The sequence below is a fragment of the Molossus molossus genome, unplaced genomic scaffold (assembly GCF_014108415.1).
Source record: "Molossus molossus isolate mMolMol1 unplaced genomic scaffold, mMolMol1.p scaffold_m16_p_1, whole genome shotgun sequence".
NCBI classification, from domain to species: domain Eukaryota; kingdom Metazoa; phylum Chordata; class Mammalia; order Chiroptera; family Molossidae; genus Molossus; species Molossus molossus.
This window is the reverse complement of record NW_023425344.1, coordinates 60,606,593-60,623,214: the sequence shown is the minus strand read 5'-3', so window position 1 is coordinate 60,623,214 and position 16,622 is coordinate 60,606,593. Positions and strand designations below refer to the sequence as shown.

Sequence of the window (16,622 nt, the reverse complement as noted above, 5' to 3'; positions counted from 1 at the left end):
GGTTAGGGGGTGGGATGACAGTCTTCAAGGTAGAATCTGCTTCCATTTCGAAACAACACATTGATCCTAGGTATGGGGAAGGTAGGTGGGCAGTTGCTGGACATCAGTGTCCATGTTTTCTATGGAATATAAAGTGAAGATTTCTAAGGAAGGACATATTCTTTCCTTCAAAATTATTGGGAAAGATGAGCTGCCCAGGGATGCCCCCTGGATGGATCCCACTGCTCAGTTAACTAGCTGAGCCGCCAGGTAATCCCTGCAGCCGTTCTTCCTCATCAAAATCCTAGGTTATTTCAGTCCTTTTGCACCAGGGGTTGCTCTGATATTTCAGGCACCAGGATAAACACTGAAGGTTGTAATTACAGTTCAAGCCTTTAACTACGTCTTCGGTCTCCTTTTAGGAATTCAGTCTTAGAAAAGTAACACCAGGTACCTTTGATGTGGAGACCTCTGAGCAATTCTGCAGCTTCTTGGGTTGGCTAACTTGCTTTTTTTCTAACTCTGTTATTCCACTTTGTCCAAGGCCTTCTTCAGCGCCCCCATTCCCACATTTAGCAAATGGTGGGTAGATGTGGAGTGTCTAATACCAGCCACCCTGCCACTCAGCCATCCAACGACAGCAACAAAACCCTGTCTGAAAAGCCTGAAATGAGGAGAAGAGATAGGGAAAGGGAAACCCTATTTAGTAATAACTACATGCCCCTCACTACTCTGTGTTTTGCATTTGAACCCATTTTTTTTTTCAGACATTCCTTTTCTTGTATGGCCCAGAATCATCACATATTTTCCCACCAAACAAATAATTTCTAGGTGAGAAATCCACATTTCGCAACTGCTGGGCTGTTTTAGTCTTGAGAACACCCAGTGCAAACAGTATCAAGAGAATCTTTAACCTAAAGAAAATCAAGCTGCACAACAACCTAAGAAAACTAGTTATGTGTTGCCATAGCAACCAGGCCAGCCTCGCAGGGAAGGGCAGAGTTCCTCAGATTCATCTACTGCGTCTGCAGATTGACTTCCTTGAAACAGAATCATGTGTCCTGATCATCAAAACGGAACCTGTTATTTTCATTAAAAAAAAAAAAAAGTTCTGGTCTCAAGTTGATCTCTTTTGGTCATTACCCTGGTGCCATTCAAAGTCTTTTTATCTTGGAAAGGTGGGATTTGGTAACTGGATCCTTTGAAACTTCTATTCATTCATTTGCTAATATATTAGGGACCTGAGCCAGTGGGGTTTGAGAGTAATTAAACTTTGATGGCTGGAACATGACCTGTGAAAGGAGTTGCTAGTCTCAGTTTAACTCCTAATGGACAGAAATCCACGTCCAGCCATAACCCCTGCTTTCCGACCAGGAGAAGTCAGAGGTTTGAACAGCCTCTCCTGAGGGTACCCTGCACAGCCTCTTCCCCAGGAATTATGCTTTGCCTTTCTAGGCCACAGATATCTTCACAATTAGTCTCAAAATACCCTGCAAGATGTGTGTAAATAACACAAAACACATTTACAGACAGGGCCACCCTGGTGGAAAATACAAGTAATGTGTCCAGGTTAAGATAATTAGTAACAGCAGGGGTAGAGATGCCAGAGGGTCATTCGCCATTCCTTTTTGAAGACCACTGAAAACCTTTCTTTCACTCAAGAAAGGTGGCCAATTAATGGACAGCAGGAGGTGGGATGGGTCAATACTAGTGGATTCCTTTTTAAAGGTCATTTTCATTTTATGGGGTTATTGGTACCTATAGTTAAATCTTTTTTTCAATAACAAGCCTCTCGATGTTTCCTCTGAAAGAGAGCGAGAAGTGTGGACAGTGAGAACGAACGCTGGGGTCGAAGAGAGCTGGACCTGGGAGGGGGTTTGGAAATCAGTTACTGCATAAAGAGAGATTCAGCTGACAAAGGAAAGAGTCCTCTTAGGGAAAACACCCGCAGGAATGTTCAGCTGCTATAACAAGATGCCCCAGGCTGGTTGTCTTATGAACAACAGAAATGTATTTCTTACAGTTTTGGAGGTTGGGAATCTGAGATCAGGGTGCCAACATGGTCAGGTGAGGTCCCTTTGCCAGGCTGCAAACTTCTCATTGTATCCTCACATGGGAAAGGGACTTCTTCCATAAAGACATTAATCCCACTCGTGGGGGCTTTGCCATCCTGACCTCATCCTTTCCCAAAGACCTTACTTCCTAACAGCATCACCCTGGGGATTAGGACTTCAACCTGCAGATTTTGTGGGGACACAAACATTCAGACCATAGCAACGTGTAAGGCGTACGCTGGATTTCGAAGGTAACAAAGACAACTAAGATGCGAGTCCTTTCCTCGGTTGCTCACGTTCCCAGCAGAGAGTGATGAATACTCTAATAATAGCACCTGGGTCCTGAGGGAAAGAGCAAAATATTTCCTAGGGAATCTGAGCTGGGCTCCATAGCACAGGTAAGAAGTCACAGGCAGATACTGAGGACAGAATACTTTAGGAGCCAGAGACAGCGAAAATAAAATAGACTAGAGTCTGTTCAAGAAAAACACATTCACCAGATATGGCTTGAGGTTTAGAATAAATTGTGGGACAGAGTTAGAGCTGAATCCCCCCAAATGGGAAAGGGCCACATTTTTCAGGGTTCTGAAAAGCAGGTAGGGAACTTTTGAATAGTGTTCTACACAGCTTCAAAGATTTGAAAACCAGACGTTAACTGTGGTCATTATTTTCATGCAATGAGATATTAGTAAAGTTATTTTTTAAAAAAGATTCACACAGCCCATGTACCAAGAGGTCGCCAGTTTGATTCCAGGTTAGGGCACATGCCCAGGTTGTGGGCCAAATCAGTGAGGGGCATGCCGGAGGCGGCTAACTGATGTTCTTTCTCTCTTATCGATGTTCCTATCTCTCTCCCTCTCCCTTCCTCTGTCTCTAAAATCAATAAAGAAAAAACAATGTTTTTAAAGAGTCACACATAGTCCGATCTATGTTCTATGAAGATACCTTAACAGATTAAACTGAAAATATTCTGCATTCATGTCAACATATGTGTAAGAATTCCTTCAAAATGTCATAAATGGTTTTGTACTATGTCCCTGCACAAGGTTAAATGAATTTGCACAAGCTGCAAACTGAAGATGCCTGTGCAAAAATGCTGACTCGGGTATTTCAAGTGAACTATTCAGTTTGAGTGCTTCAGGGATTATTGGGAGAAGCAAGGAAACGGTTCCACGCAGCAGAAAAGCCAGTCAAGTCCCTGAAATCTCTTTCTGTGTTTCCTTTCTTATAGGAACAGCAATGGAAAACGTCAATGTACAGCAGCATAACTCCAGTCTGCTTTACCAGCCCTCTGATTGAGAAGCCAATTGGCAAAGTAAGAATGAATCTGTTTCTTGTTGAACAATACAATTTCAGCCTGTTAGCTATTATCTCTTTTTGTCTTGAGCTATTTGGGGGAGGTAAGCAAATAGACCTCATAGAAATGGCTGATAAAATCTAAAATTTGAACTATCTGGTTGGTCCTCGTGGCACTTGCCCGAGGCATAAATGTAGAGAAAATGTTAATCTGAGGTTCCTTATTTCCGCTTTGCCTCTACTTCCATCCTAATGATGTCCTCCCCAATTCCCTTAATGTCCTGGTATCTTGTGCTCTTTGATTCACCTTCCCCTGACTGTCAAAACTGGTTAGAAGGAAAGAGGATGCTTTTAGTCACTTACATCATAGGGGAGGAAAAAACCTTTTCCTCTACTCTCTTAGGTTCAGTACCTGGGGCAATGCAAATTAAATTGAAAAACAAAAAGACAGATAAACAGAAAAAAAAAAAGGTTTATTACTATGAATAAGGAGGCCTTTATAGAAAAGAAATGAAGACCCAAAGAAGCAGTTATAGTTGAGGTTTATACACCATTTTGACAAAGAGTGATAAACTGTGGAGAAGTGACAAGAGAAAGAAAGAAGGCTTTGGGCTTCTCTGGGCATTAAATTGTGAGAAGGTGAATATATGGGGGAAGTGAATGGAAGATAAGAGTTATTTAGTAAGGTTTGTTATGCAGACTCAAGTTGGTGCCTTTTCTATTGATAAGTCACCCACCTCCTGGTATAAGAGAAGAAGGCACCTTTACAAATTCATGTTGCCTTTACAAAGGGAAATGTATGTACTGCTTTTAGACAGAATGGGGGAGAGCAGAGAGCTTTTCCTGTATCTGCTGTTTCTCAGTTGCCTTTGTTACCAAGCAAGGGCCCCTGCCCTATGCTCATAGGAGCCAAAACTATGACACTGACCTTAGAGAAAAGAAAGAGTGATGTATTTATTGCTGCGTCGACTCAAGGGAGGCAGGAGGCACCAGGGAGAATAGTCACATGAGGTAATGGTGGTGGGGCAAGTTTTGATTGGAGGGATTTGAAACTTGGCCAATTGTGGTATAGGGTTGAGGGGCAAGGGAATGCACGAAGGAATTCCCGTCTGGCAGAGTCTGATTGATCCGTGTTTTGATTTGTCCACATTTGATCCATGCGTGGGATCTTCCTCACTGGAGGAGCTCTTGCTTCGTAGAGGGTGGCAGTGGCCACACTTCTATTACTTGAGTTGTGTAGACGGAAGATTCTTGGCTCCGGTTCACCCTGAGGACAGGAGTGGCACATGTGTAGTGCTGTCTCTGTAAAATCGCTCAGATTGAGTGGATCACCAATCTGCTTTAAGGGAGCAGAACCAGTTTTAAGCTGGTCAGTGAGATTTAGATGCTATTTCGCCTTCATCTCAAAATAATCCTTATGCCAAAGTGGCACGGTTTGGGGTGGTGTTTTCTGGCCCCCTTCAACATATTAATATGAAATCCAGCCACAGCACTACCTCTTTCAAACATAGTAGTTATTTAAACTATTTTGTGGGAGAAAGACTTTGCCTCTAGAGGAGAAATGACAGGTTTTTGCCTGAACTGCTACTATCCTGAAGCTGAAATCATGCACGTAGTCCCGCCATGGAGTGTAGAGCTAGAAGATAAGAGTGTGGGCTCTCCGGAGCCAGCCTGCCTGGTTCAAATCCCAGTTCTCTTATTCACTGGCTATGTGACTTTGAGAAAGTCAGCTGTAATAAAAGAGCATCATAACAGTACCTGCCTCATGGGACTGTCACCAGGATTACATAATTTAATATAATTTCACAAGAGCCAGGATTTTTTAAAACATATTTTGTTCACTGTGTATTAAGAACTCAACAAATTACGCAAATGAAAAGCAATACACATAGTAAGCTTAGAGGAAACACAGTCTCAATTTGCTTATCTCAAGAAATGGGTCCAGCCGGTGTAGCTCAGTGTTTGAGTGTTGACCCATGCACCAAGATGTCGACGGGTTCTATTCTGGGTCAGGACACATGCCCAGGTTGTGGTCCCAATCCCCAATGGGGGCATGCAGGAGGCAGCCAATCGATGTTCTCTCTCTTTGATGTTTCTATTTCTTTCTCCCTCTGATTTCCTGTCAAAAAAAAATCAATAAAGGAAAGGAAAAAGAAATGGGAGAGCTACAGAAGGTGGTGTCACATGTCAGGAAGAGAAGTAAAATGCTGGCAAGTATATCCAGGACACTTTCCAGGCACACCTTACCAGAAGGGCCACGGTCCACCTGGGACACCTGCCACTTCCCTGTCCTTTTGCTGTAGTGGTGCATCTCTAGAGTATACGCAGCCAGTGACTAGGATGAAACATTGTCCCTGTTGGGACAAGTCAGAAACAAATAATTCTTTCAATAGAGCTTTTGTCTTTAACACATAAGTATCTGTGGACAGACCAGAGTTTTTGCAGTCTTCAAAGGAAATTATTCTATTTTTCCTGCATGTCCTAGCAATGTCGCCTTGGTGGCAAGTCCTGCAGAGTGCGAACTCCCAGATGAACAGGAAGCTCCAGGCTGGGCTGTTGGCAGGCACAGCAGGGGAGCGACCCAAGCTTCTTGGGACTGAGTTTCTGTGAGGTCTGCACTTCCCCTCTGCTGACTCCAGTGCAAGTGAGAGGAGTATCATTTGGCCCAAAGATTAAAACAACAAATAAACAAAACACACCCTGAACATCACAAAGTGTGTTGGCTTTGGCTCCAACACTCCCTGTCTCGCCTCTGTCCCCTCCAGCCCCACCTATTTTGACTTTGTTTATATAGATTCTAAATAGACCACCACTTTGTGAGGACAGAAAGAAGCCATTTCAAAGGCAGAGGCCAGAAGTCAATGAACCCCAGAGGGTCTCTTTGGACTAAATTTTATTTCAATCCAATAGACAGCCTTGACTTTCCTCCACATTTTCCTAGACCTGGGCAGGAACACAAACAGCAGTGTAAGAATGGTAGGAAGTGACTTTTTGGACTGCTTTTCAGAGAGCAGAAGACTATCGAGTGCAGTGCCATCACCCCCGGTTTGGGGATCTTTGCTAGGGTTCTCAGCTCCCCTCCCCAGGCCAGGGCAGAGTTAGCAGTAGGTGTCTGGACAGTGACACCAGGGCTGTTTTGGGTTGAGTGGGATTGCTCCCAGAGGACATTCTTGCTCTCTTTTCCCCTCATAGCTCTGGCTCCTGGGCTTAATATTCTTGTTGTAAAATACCCTAATAAACTCACTTGGCAATCAACTGTTATCTGTCCACCTGGAGAGGAAAAATGATGCCGAAAATGTAAGCAAGAGTCAAACTTTAATTACAGGGGTCAGTGGAAGGCAGCACTAGGGGTGGATAATTGAAACCTGTAATTCATCTGCCTAGAATTCAAACTCTTTCACTGTCAAGAAACTTTCTGTTGGGTGAAAGACTATAAGCTGGACCCAGATGTCATTTCTGTCACCCAAATTATGGTGCCTCAAACTGAACCAGGGACCAATGTCTTTGCTATGGGGGAGGAAAGATGTGAGAACCTCCGACTGGAAAACAGAAGATGCCAAAGCGAGCTTATAATAGATAAAAGAATATGTTGGAGCTAATTACAGTCTTACAACTAAACAATAACTATTTTTTATTAACGGTTATGATTATTGAATAGAAATAAAGGAGAGAAACTTCTGGACCGAAGAGGGAGAAGCCAGAGAAATCACTGGGCTGCAGGCAGGCGGGCAAGCCTGAAATATGTGGTTATCTACCCTCAAGTCAAGAGGAGTTGTGTGTTTTATTTTACATAATTAGAGTCAGAACCTTTTGAATGAAGCATGCAAATTTATGTAAATAAGAATGCAAATGTTAAAAATATGTGTCTTGGGATTTCCAGGGGATGACCTGGCAGCTTCATCTTTCTTACCTTTGCAGCTACTAAATACTATGTTGTGAAAATTCAAGATTAACTTATTTCTTCAAATTCCACAATGTTTTAACTGGAGGACTTTCTTTGTAATTTCTAGGAGATATTCTGGAGAATAAATTAAGACCGACTATTTGAATGTATTCAACAATAACAATGTTAGCCCCAAGAGACTTCAAAGGGTAACAGTAAATGCAAAAGGGGTTTTGGGATTTTATAAATTAATGGCAGATCCAAAGTGGACTATTGAAAGGGAATTAGACGATGATGACAGAGACAAAAGCAGGGACTTAGGGAGATAAGTAACATTAGAGGATGACATTAAATTCAACTACCAGGCTCTCCCACAAAATTCTCATTGGTGCTACTGGCAAGACAAGAGACTGGGCTGAAAGAATTATTTCGACTCAGCAAAGCATTGTGTAGATCATGCCGAATCAGAACAACCCAGGAAAGTGCCATGACCTCTGCAAACTGCACAGAATACACAGGCAGATGGAGTTGTTTTGGATTAGAAGCTGCCCATGACCATGGCTATGCTGACCTTCCTTTCTCAAAAATAATTTAGGTGACAGGTAAACTTGTCTTCAATCAAAAGAAACGTAGCGGTGACATATTATTTGATTTAACCAGAAGGATATGGAGACACACACCGCCTTGAAGGACAGCAGTGTTATTAGATGGAAGGGTGGCTAGGGACGTGAACAGGCTCCCTGGGCCTTCCGTATTTCTGGGTGAGTGAAGGGGAAACTGCAGGGGCCAGGTGGAAGTAACTGGATAAACAACAGATAAAAAGAAAGGAACTGGTGATCTGAGAATCAACAAAATACAGAGCTGCTTTATTTCAAACTTGGGAGGCATCTGTGGGAAGAAAAGAAATAGAGGTGCCCCTTTTTACAGATTAATCTTTAGCTCCTTTTAGCGCTGGAGAAATTTTCTTACCAAAGGAAAGTTTATCTTAGCAAACAGAGAGCATTTTCAGAGTAGTCTTGTAAATCGCAGCTCGTTGAGAATGATTGACTGTTATATCATTATGTCATGGCTGGGTCTGGAGAGACACCCCCAATTCTATAAGAGGTACCTTGGGTCTTAATATTTAGGGCTCTCAGTGACCCAAGAAGATGAAGAAACATTTTCTGTTACACCCATTAGAGTCCATGCCATTTATTCCCATCATTTTGGTCCACAAAACTACTGAAAGTCAGGACTGGAATCAGAAAATAATAATTAAAGCAAGCCACTATAATTACTATAGTTTTAGATAAACATAATTTTAATTTTTTGAGTATAAGTGCCCCTGATTTGACTGGATCTATTTCTCTATGTATTTAGCTTTTGGTCACTGAGGCAAAATACATTAAACCAAGTATTTTTATTCTAGGGCTTTTGTGACAAGGTGAAAGAAACTTTCACATTAAGAGGTCAGTTTTCGTTTTCTTTTTAAATTAATGGAGGTTTTAATGGGGCACATGTCTACCCTGCTGAAGAGAACCCTTTTTTTTAGCCTCCCTTGCTGCTAGAAGTGGCTATATGATGAGATTATGGCCAATGGGATGTGAGTGGAAGTGATATAGGCTATTTCTGAGTCATGCCCTTCATAGGAAAGGCAGGATACTCTTGCTGGCTGGGATACACATGTGGTAAGGGAAAGCCAGAAGGTCCACCTTAGACCAAGAGAATATGACTGAGAAACAGTGAAGAAGAGGTGGCATTTCTGACTCCATAGAACCGTTGACAGCTTGTGTTCAGACTGCTAATGCCTGGGACAGAAATCCACTTCTATCTTTCTACATCACTAGTATTTTGGCCATTGATACAGTAGCTGTAGTGGTGTCCTAGTGCACAATTAGAGCAGGGAGAGAGTGGGCCACATGCTCTATGGGAAGTCAATTAGAATCCAGTGAAGGTAGAAGTCAGAACCTGGTACAGAAAATATAGTTAAAGGTATTAAAATAAGGAGTTGCTGACACCTATGTCAAGCCTGGATGAGGAAGAAGAGATACAGAAGCTAACTTCTAGCTTTGAGAACAAGATGATGAGCAGAACTCTGCTAAGCAGAGAACCCTGTTTTTGAGCTCTGAATGTAGTAAACGTAGGTATCATATACTGAATTTCAAAGAAGTTCTCCTTAGAACTGAGGCAAACAAATTTTTACTAAAAATACTCCAACTCAATCACTGTCATGGAACCCATTATCTGATCAAATAACATTTCTATTGATACTTATATGTAGGAGCTGTCATTATTTTGATAATATTTATGAATATCTTTATTCATGTATTTGGCATACTGTTCCATTCTTTTACCATCAGAAACAGGCTTGGAGTTCCTGGGGCAAACATCTTGGGATCTAGCTTTTGCTATAACCCTATCACACAGGATTTTATGGGTTGAGTAAATTCTTTCCTCATACCTCATCCTGGATCCATTCTCCTTTTATCTAACATAAAATAATACTTATTATTTTGACTCAATAAGTTAACCCTTTAACACATCAAGTATTACACCCATTAAAGTCCATGTCATTTCTTCCCATTGTCTCTTTCCTCAAAATGCCTGACACAAAGGCATGCACATAGTAGGCAGGTGGTGCTTGTCTATTGGTGGTGAAGTGAATGTGGAATCTTAGCCTGTCATTCAGTCAGCTATTTTCATCTTCTTATTCCTCATAATGGCTACTGAAGTAGTATTCTATGTGAGTGGCCTACGATATCTGCTGAAGACAAGGAATTTTTTTTTTTAAATCTTTACCTGAGGATATTTTTTCATTTATTTTCAGATGGGTGGGGTGGGGGGAAAGAAAGAGAGAAACATCGATGTGCAAGAGACACATAATTGGTTGTCTTCCGCATGACTCCAACTAGGGCTGGGGACTGAACTGCAACCAAGGTCTGTGCCCTTGACCGGAATTGAACCTTTGGTTGGTGCACCAACGCTCTAACTGCTGAGCCAAACTGGCCAGGACAAGACAAGAAATTTTTTAAATCAGTATCATTAGCACTATTCTTTAAATATTAAATAAACAGAGGTGGAAATAGATATACCTAAAATTTCAGTTTCTGGATTCTCACTACCACTGAAGCACAACTTAGGCTGGAGTGTATCTATTACATTAGGTCCAAAGGTAAGAGTCTAAATGGGGAAGAAATGCATTCTGATGTACAAAGACAAGAAGTCTACCCATCCCAACATTGCTAACAGGCCAGATGGCTCTATCAACAGACTTTATAAGCTCCAAAGAATTGTAATAAGATCAAACAAATATGCTTAAACCAATACAATTCAATCTATGTTCTCCTGTAAGCATATAAAAATATTCAATGCCAGCTCCCAAAGGCTGCAGAAAATCAATGATGTTCGTACAATTCGTATCTGTAGAATACACTTAATTAGGTTTATAAAATTCATCAATTCGGACATATGCAGATGCCCATACACTATTAAAAATAGGAAACAACAAACTTAGACAAAAATCCTTCCTGTTATTCTGATCTTGCTTCATAGCTTATCTAGAAAGGCTGACATAGTACCACATGTATGGGCTGATGCATAGACACAATGCACTTGATGTTTAAATATTAGAGAAATGATTGGCTGACAGCCCCGCCCCCCCCCCCCACACACATAATCTCCAGACTCTTACTATTGGGGACTTCCCCATTATCAAAGGTCATGGAGTCATATTTGTTTTAAAGAACTCTTGTTTATTCTATCCTTGTCTCAATGTGCTGACCCTTTTCCATTAACATTGCCCCAACTTTTTCTCCCAAACCCAGCTTGAAAAAATCAAATGGAACTTCAGATGGAAATGTTAAGTCAAAATACTGTCCTGATCGGTTATTGACATAAAAAGAACTACTTTGTCCCACCTGGGAATAGGGAAAAAAGGTGACCTAAGATTAGCATAATATATGCATACTCTCTATTTATATAGATGAGAAAAAATAGTATCACTAAATTCTGAGAAATAGTGCTACAGAGTTATCAGCAGAATTAATACAGGATTTATGCAGTTTTGCTACCTTCTGAATGCTCTGGTTACCCTTGAGAAAGCCCAAGGAGAGGAAGCCCTTCTTGGAAATAGTGCATTCTAAGCATTCTGTGTCAGCCAAGCATCCACTAAGAAATAAACAGACACTGAATGCCTTTCATATGTGAGGTGGTGTGCTTTAAATGGTAATCCAGGGCCACTTGGTATGAAGGATAACAGCAACAATAATTATTATTATAGCTACCATTGTTTGAGAACTCTCCGCCAAACACTAACACACATTCTTCATATCTAGTCTCTCATTTGATCATTTTCCTGGTGAAACCCAGAGAAGATAAAGAACTTGTCCAAGGTCACAGGCTAATAAATGGTAAAGTTGCCATCCCAAACCAGGCAAGCACCTCTGCCCTAACCACCTGCAAGAGAAGGTTTTATATTTGGAGATTTCTTTTCTATTCCTATTTGAAATATAATCAAAGGGGCACAGAAGGATGCCCAAAAAGTGTGACCTGACTTATATTATGGGTCTCTCTAGCTACAGTTTTTCATTTTCATTTTCCAAAAGGCCTCAGTTATAAATAGCAAGCCTGCGCAAGTGGGAAATAATGTGTGAGCATACAGCATTAGGTCGTCCCTTTAAAGGCACTTGCTTTACAAAGAACTTTAAAAGGGGTATGAACTGCAAAGATCACCATGAGGTGACTCAGATCAAAACAGTGTTTCTCGGAAGCCATTCCAGATAACTTGCTGTCCCAGTTTATCTTCTCCGGGAGAAGGAGGCTTTGGTGCTCACATAATCCATGAGGCTCTGCATTTAATTTTAAGAACTTTACCACTCGATGAAAAGAGTCCAAGTGGTATTGTTCAAGTTCAACTTAACAAAAGGATCAGAATAAAGCCTGAAATCTCCACTAATGCCTGTTAGGTTTTTCATACAGACAGTCTGGGTGCCTGGTAAAATAAATGAGTACAAATGAACTGAACAGAGAGCCGATTGCATAAAAGTTTATGGTCTGAAGAGTTGGGAGGTAATCAGTGGTGCGATGAACTCCCCAGTTGTGTCTATGTTTTTAAAGGTCGTTTCCTGTGTTTTATGAGAGATGGGGAATTACATTTGAGCCCCCGTAGAAGTTTATGTTTACTAGTAGGGATATTTATTTTAGCCTAGCTTACTTTTAGGGTTGGCTGAGAGTGTGTCTGTCTTTTGCAGGGGTTGGTAATCAGATTGGCTGGGGGCTTGGGTGGAGCAGGATTGTGCCTTGTTTGTTATTTATGCCCCCAAAGCACCAAGCATAATTATTTCCATATTGAAGCTGCTTGCTAAGAAGGACAGGGAAGTGGTAGAAAAAGAAAGGGAAAGAAATTCTCATATTGTTGTATCTGAGATTGCTGTTTTCTGATTACCTGGGGTTAGGTTGCTTTTCTTTAAGTGCCTTGTGAAACCTTTCTGATGAATAGCTTAATGAATAAATTCAACTTTCCTTTAAAAAAACATTTGCTTACAGAATAGCTTTGTGTGTGTGTGTGTGTGTGTGTGTGTGTGCGTTAGTCCTCATCAGAGGACATTTTTCCATTGATTTTCAGATAGAGTGGAAGGGAGGGAGGAAGGAGAGAGAGAGAGAGAGAGAGAGAGAGAGAGAGAGAGAGAGAGAGAGAAACATCAATGTGAGAGAGACATATTGACTGGTTGCCTCCTGCACGACTCTGACAAGGGATGGGGACCAAACCTGCAACCCAGGTACGTGCCCTTGACCAGGAATCAAACCCGAGACCCTGCAGGTCGATGCTCTAACCACTGAGCAAACTGGCCAGGCCCCTACAGGATAGCTCTCAAAAAGCTCTATTCATTTGTAAGAGTCAGAAACTGCAATTCTTATACTAAGAACTTTCAAAGAAAATCAGCCATAAGAGGCAAGTTGAGATTAAAACAAAATAGATGGGAGAGAGAGAGAGAAACAGAGAGACAGAGACAAAGTTGTTTTTTTCCTTCACTGCACCAGTGAAAGTGATCTTGTCAAGGTCAGCAGGAAACTGCTGAACCAAGGATACATTTCAGTTCTCTAACTTGATGCATTTGACCTCTTCTCAAAAGTTGTTCCTCTCTTGGCTTTTATGAGAGCTGACTTCTAATTCTCATTTGACCTTACTCTCTTTTGCTATTTCATTCTTCCTCAGTAATGCCTCCAATTTTGTGTTCCCCAGTGTTCCATTCCTGGTGCACCTTTTTTCCCCTTTAAATCAACCCTCTCCCTGAGCAATTTTCTTTATTCTCTTATTTCATTCTTTCAACATGTTCCAAACTAAACCAGTTAGCTTCTCTTTCCCTTCTTTTGATTCTCCTGCTCTACAAATGTTCTGCTCCTCTCTCAATGAATGTTTCTGCCTTCTACCCAACAAATCAAGCCAGATACTTGGGCATCGTCCATAATTTTCCCCTCTCCCTCATCCACTGGGTCAGCCATCTAATTTAGATGATTCTAAATCCTTAACATTCACCCTCTCCTTCCCCATTGTGGTTCCTGTGATTAAGGCCTTCATCATCTCTCTCATCTGATTACTGATGAGCCTTCTAACTAGTTTCTCTGTCTTCACTCTCACCTACTTTTTCCAACACCTCACCCATACCACTGCAGAGTTATCCTTCCAAATTGCAAATGTGATCAAGTTACTTACTTGACTAGAGGTGGATTAGCTTCCTATTGACTACTGAGTTAGTCTAAATCTCTCCGATTGGTAGAGTGAGGCATGTGCGATATACCTACCCCACCTCATCTCCCCAGGCTCAGCTCCTATTGCACATTTCCTCAAACCCTACACACTACTCTCTACTTTATGACTCTGGGCCATTGTGCATGCTGTTCCCTGTATTAATTCCTGCCTCATTCCCTTCTCCAAAGTCTCTCTCCCAATTCCACTTCTCTCCTACCCCTCCTTCAACCTTTATTCTAAGTTAAAAGCACTCTGTTCTCTTTTGCATCATTGCCCTCACCCTGTTGAAACTGCTTGCTTGTATTTCCATCTCCACTTAGTAATGGAGCACATTTCTGATCGATGTGCTCCTCGGTGTGTGGCACAACACTAGGCACCGAATGGTCTGCACATCCTGTTTCTGCTTATGAATACTCTTGTCTGTTCCTTTCACACACATGCAGAATTCAAAGCTCATATGAACCCACGGTTTAGAACTCTTCTACCCGCTCACAGATTTTAGAATTCTGTTGGCTAGTGTACCTGACTCTAAACTTCTGTTGATGAGGAAAGTTGAATCCTCCTCATAGGTGATTAATGCTGATTATTATGTTGGAGCTCATCATAAGAAAAGGAAAGGTTTTTATCAGAGAGCATGAAGATAGCACCCTGGCCTACGTGAATTCCTCCTTATTAACTTATAACAGTGATAACTGAGGAAGATAGGCATATTACCCCATTAGGTAATTCTACCCGATCTATTTTATTAAGTAGAATTGTAGTGAGAGTTTGAACTGCCTGCTGTGCCTTTAGGAGCAAGCATGGTTGTGGTCAGTGTTTCCAGATGCTCTCTGTACAAAGAAAAGGAAAAATGGTTACTGGCTCCAGCTTAGACTTTCCATAGGAGGTCAGTCATGAAAGAAAGTTTGGCCTTTTGTATCTTAAAAATATCTAACCAGTTTTAAATTTGGCATTCTGATAGGAAAACACAAAGTGGGAAAAGATAAGAGCTTTTTACATATGAATTCAAATGTCCATAAAGAAGAGTTTGTAGTACTAAAATTTACACTTTAGTCAATTTACACATTTAGTCAATACTGGCAATTATAATAAGATTTAGTGATATACTTTCTTTAGAGGAGACAAGATATAAGAAAATAAAAAATCCTCACATATCTTCTTACTATGAGAAAAACAAACATTTATAATTATATAATCAAAATATTTATTAAAAATAGTAGATGAACATTATTTGATCAATAGTGCTACGTATTCTGGGAGATGCTAAATAAGTTATTTTTGTCTTAAGGGATACAGAATGACTGACTTGGTATTGGAAGATAATTTAAATGTCATCTAGCCCAGCCCTGGCCGGTTTGGCTCAGCGGTTAGAGCTTAGGCCTGCGGTTCGGAGAGACCCGGGTTTGGTTCCCGCTAAGGGCACGTACCTCGGTTGCAGTTTGTCCCCGGCCCTGGTTGGTCGTGCGGGTGGCAGCCACTCGATGTGTCCCTTTCACATCGATGTTTCCCTCTCTCTCTCTTCCTCTCTCCCCCTCCCACTCTACCTGAACAAAAAAACAAAAAACAAAAAAAATAAATGTCATCTAGCCCAACTTGTCATCTGATGCTTAAATCTACCCTACAAACACCTCCCAAACCTCCTGTGAATATCTCCAGTTAGAATGAGCTTCCTACCTCCTGAGGCAGTTCATTTTGTATGAATATAGCTCCTATTATGAATGATGATAAGTAAAATTTCTTGAGAGAGACACATCGACTGGTTGCCTCCCACATGACCCCAACAGGGCCAGGGACTAAACCACAACCGAGGTACATGCCCTTGACAAGAATCAAACCCGTGATTCTTGGGTCTGCAAGCTGACACTCTAATTGCTGAGCCAAACCAGGCAAGGCCTTCTATGCAATCTTTATCACAACCTTATAAAATGGTACTTTTTCATTTTATAGATGAGGGAGAAACTGGGGTTTTGTGAGATTGGGCAACGACTCAATATCACACAATTGATAAGCCAAGGACCCAACATTGAATACATAGTTGTACTCTTAAACAGCATACATATGTTATCATTTTGTTAACCAATGTTAACTCCAACACATTTAATTTTTTAAAAAACAATATACATATGCAGCCTCTACAACTCTACTCTATTCCTATGTTGACCTGAAATCCACCTTCTTATAGCTTCTATTCATTGGTCCTAATTTTTAGAGAGATGATACTAAATATGGTCCTAATTTTTAGAGAGATGATACTGAATATGTCCGGTTTCTTTCCACATGATAGCTCTTCAAATAGTTGGAGATGGTTATCTTATCCACTCTGCCCTCTCAGTCTTTCTACGAGATACACAGTTGCATTACCTTCCATTTTTCCTTGTGTAAGATGGTTTCTAGGCCCTTTAGCATCATGGTCACTGTCCTTGGGCAAACCCACTTGGAGATCTTTTACCTTTCACACAGCATAAAGCCATATTAATGTGGTTGGAAGAGTGAAAATACAAGGCTGAGTTACATGCTTGTGTTTTACATATGTGTTGGTAAACTATATCTCTATTGTCCTGCATTCACTCAGTTGGTTTTGGAACTTGAATTTAGAGCTTTGTAGTTACTTCAGTTATATTTTATCTTAATAGCATAGTTTAGTGTTCTAGAATGCTAAAATATTTTAAGATCAAGATTTTTG

The 16,622-nt window shown here is 41.1% G+C and overlaps 1 protein-coding gene across 1 annotated transcript in view; it reads left to right on the top strand.

The window, feature by feature from the left end:
* Nucleotides 1-3,303: 3,303 nt before the first annotated feature.
* RASGEF1B (RasGEF domain family member 1B) overlaps nt 3,304-16,622 on the top strand; it is a 147,629-nt gene continuing 134,310 nt past the window's right edge. The window contains exon 1 of the mRNA XM_036278429.1: nt 3,304-3,348. The gene's annotated coding sequence lies outside the window, so the exon portion shown is untranslated. The remainder of the gene's footprint in view (nt 3,349-16,622) is intronic.